Here is a 4,193-nt window from a genome sequence, read left to right as displayed (position 1 = left end):
AACACTCAGGGTCTTAAAATAACTGAGGAGAATGTGCTGCCTTTGTAATTACATCTGCAAATGGCTAGACATTCTAGTCTTCTCGGAAAAGGACGATAAACCGTAGGTTCCGTCTCCTGTATCTTCAGTCTTCTAACAGGGGACGTTAAAGAACCCACACACTATTCGCAAAGAGTAGGGCACGAAGCTCCCGGTGTTGTGGTCTGGCCTTTACAATTGTATCTTAAATTACAGTATATGTAAAGCGCATTTGAACATATATATATGGAAAATGCGCTATATAAATGCATTATCATTATCATTAGTTGTATGAGGTTTTCCTAGTCCATTAATATTTAAGGTGACATATGGACTAGCATCCCATCCAGGGGGGAGTAGGGATACAGTGTACTTCTAAACACTTCATACTACAGAAACCGGTATACTTTAAGCTCCGGCAGTGTATACCAAGCTTTATACCATGCCAAAGAAAATACAGCTAATCAGAATACAGGAAAGCCGTTGTACATGTATTTTCGAAGGTATTCAACTCAACCTTCCCATCGTGCGCTGCGATCCTATTCTCGACGAAATTTATTAAGCGTATTTTCTATGGCATGGTATAAAATAGTTACACAACACTTTCTCGTGGTATACCATGGAATATCCCACTTGTCACTTGTATTTTCTTCGTATACACACTCGCCTAAAGGCTCGTGTGTATACCGCGAAAATACAAGCGACTCGTGGGATATTTCACGGTATACCACTCGAAAGCGTTGCATAACTAGTATTTATAATCGCCAACCAAATACAAACGACTCGTCATCACTCTCTTCAATGAATGCCACACTAAGTTTGTTTTTGTTCAAGTCTCGGAGACAATTTCGCGATGCGTTTGCCCCTTCTGTTGATTTGTTGGCTTGCCTCTCACCCTCCCATCCCATGTGTGAGCTGTTGTCCTTATGACCCCCACGCTTTTGAGATCTTCGTTGTCTTGTGCTTCTGTTCGGCTTCAAGTCTTGTTCTTTGTTTAGCTCATGTTCTTCGTGAGTTAGAACAAGGCAAAGTGTGTAACCACTAGAAATGAAATATGCTACAATCAGTACAATAACAACAAGGCGTAAATTTCCACCAATTTCTCCCAAAACGTTGTTAGATTGATGCGAGCAGAAATAGAATCCGTTTAGCGGACCCTCTTGTTTGTCACTGTTTGGTGTTAAGTGTGCAACGGCGTGAAAAATCCTTTGGAAACCCACCGCAAATACGGCTGTAAGAGAATTCCACACGAACGTAAAAAACGCACTCGTATAATTACTATTCTCGACTGCTTCAGGCTCTGGAGTCAAATAGACGACGAGCTTCGTTAATAAAAGAAAAACATTCAATATCCAGCTGGTAACACACACAACAGGCAAAAAAGGCCATGGAGATTTCCCGTGGCTTCGAAGACCAAGAATCACAAGTAACAGGCTTATCTGTACGGTGGCAAGCACACCGAATGGAATCTGCCATTTTGAACACTTTTTCAACTTGCAGCAGTGCGAATTATTGGAATACTGCTTTGTGTTTTCGCCGGCCACGCGAATTGCTTTCGTGCACAGCACGTCTCCGTGTTTGTGGTTCAAAACCAGTTCTTCTCCAAACAAAAAGAAAATAGCCACAGATAAAAGGCATGACTGAGTTAGCCAAAGGATAAGGTTCATTCTGTGATAGTTAAAAAATCAGCTGAAAAATCGAACCTGAAATCGTCCATATACAGGTGCAGAAAAGATACATTGTAGCCCATTGTATATTGCCAGGGTTTAATGCTAATTTGTATCCTAAATTTACCTGTGGTTTATTGCACGTGAGGTGTATACCATTATTTATCAATTGATTGGTCACCTGTTTGGCACCTGCTGACTTTGGTCAGTAAGTGTTAACTTTTCAATCTTACAGTTAAACGAGCTGTTTAACTGTCTTCCTTACAATAAACAAAGGCCTTATTCATCAAACAAAACATTGTATTCCAAAAATAACGTTTGTACTCGGTCTCCGATCTTGTTACCTTCCATATTTGACATGATTTGAGATTACCGTTTCCACGGGAACGGCGAAACGAAAACTACACCGTTTGTAGCATGTGCTAATGGACTTCTGGACCTGCACGTGCACTATACATCTTGGTACATCTCACCATTTCGTAGCTCGAATTAACAACGTGAAATGACTAAATTCAGGGTATTATTGAAAATTTTAACCACAGCAGCTTATTTTTACCGAATGGTAATGAGGTTATGTTATGGGCCGCATTTTCTCACTCGAACACTCACTCACTCGATTCTGATATCAAACCGCAATTAATTTAGCATTAAAACGAGAAACGTGCTGACAGAAAGGTCCTTTAAACGCATTCAGCACATGTCAATCAAATCTCAACCTCGTTCCAGGGTCTCTCTCTTTCAGGGAACTAAATTGAATTTCACAAAACAAATCGAAAGAGGATCACTTCCACTTATCCTCTGGTGATAAAAGAGAAAAGAATTCGCTCAACGAAGCCTCAGAGCATAGGCTATCAATTACCCATTCACGTAAGAAAACATTCAAAGACGCGTTTTAGTAAACACAACATTCATGCACGTTTTTTTTTTTTCGCGTCACATCATCTTCGTGACACGTCATCCGTTCTTCATCTTTTTGAGTCGTGCAGAAACGCGCATCTTTCTCTCAAATTTTAATGGCTGCTTAAAATAACGCTATACGTGCTGGCAGAAAAGTAAACATATTCACAAAACAAATTTACTTAATGCTAAAAAGGATCAAAGGTTACACTTAAATATTTTTTGTGATAAAATAGAATTCGCGCTACGAAGCCTGAGAGCACGAACCATCAATGACGCAATTCCCATGGAAATTCACAGAGAAATAAAGTGAGATTGTGTTACATTATTGAACGCTTATTTGAAGAAAAAAACTATCAATGACCCATTCACGCAAGAAAACATTCGAAGGCAAATTAAGTGAGATTGTGACATTACTGATAGCACCAATGAACTACATATAGTTACGCTTAAAAACTGTTAAAATTATTACGCTCGCCTTGTGACGTGTTTTAGTCAACACAACATCCACGGCACGTTTTTGTTTCGCGTCACGTCACCTCGTGTCACGTCATCCGTTTTTCATCTTTTTGACTCGAGCAGATACACGAAGTGCTCGGGCGTATCTTTTCTCTCAATTTTTTTTCGCTGCTCAAAAATAACGCTATACGTGCTGACAGAAAAGTAAACATATTCACAAAACAAATTTACTTAATGCTTAAAAGGATCAAAGGTAATACACTAACCGGTAAATATTTTGGTTGTGAAAACTGAATAGCGCTACGACCCCTGAAAGCACGAGCCATCAATGTCGCAACTCACGTGGAAAAATAAAGCAAAGTGAGATTGCTTTACTTTATTGGACACTTATTTAGAAAAAATGCGGAGGTCGGCACTTCATCCATCGAATTACCATGAGGTTGCTCGAAGAGCCTTTGATTTGTGTGGATGTTAATCTTTTAGTTATAAACACTGATTCATATCCAGAAGCCATAGCAAACAGCGCAAGCTAAGAAGACGTTCAAAATTCTACCCGCAAAACTTGACTCTAAACTGATTATGTAACTCTGTAGATATTCGTGTCTGTGATTCAGCTGCATGCTGCTCGGTTTTGAATTTTCGCGCGGGAATAATCAGTAGCCAAGGAATGGATAAATTCTTGAAGAAGTACGCAGTCAATATGAAATTTAAGCAGGTTATTGTCCCCACCTTGGACTTGGGATGCGAGGTAGCCTGCGAGCAGGCTCTTTATTCGGTACCTGAGAATTAAATGCTGGGGATAACCCTAAGATGGGCTATCATTCATTCCAGGAGCGAGTAGAAATACTCCTAGCTGCTCAATGCTACGGAAACCGGGATAAGCTCCGCCCTATGGGCTTCTAGGCCCAAACGCAGACTTATGCCTTTGTTGAAAACAGCTTCATGTTTTTGTAGAGCTACAGGAATCTGGGAAAACGCTGTTCTTTACGTCTTCATTAAAATTGGTAGAATTTCAGTTATGGTAGCTAGAACATAACGCCTAGAATAAAACTGGAAGACGCTCATGGGGAACATGATATTTGCGTCACAGCTCGTATGTGATACAGGACTTTTATGGTCGAGATTTAAATCCAAAGAAAATAAACTGTTGAA

Source organism: Oculina patagonica, chromosome 4 (genome assembly GCF_052425735.1).
Source record: "Oculina patagonica isolate OP01 chromosome 4, crgOcupat, whole genome shotgun sequence".
Classification (NCBI taxonomy): domain Eukaryota; kingdom Metazoa; phylum Cnidaria; class Anthozoa; order Scleractinia; family Oculinidae; genus Oculina; species Oculina patagonica.
Note: the sequence above shows the minus strand (reverse complement) of the source record.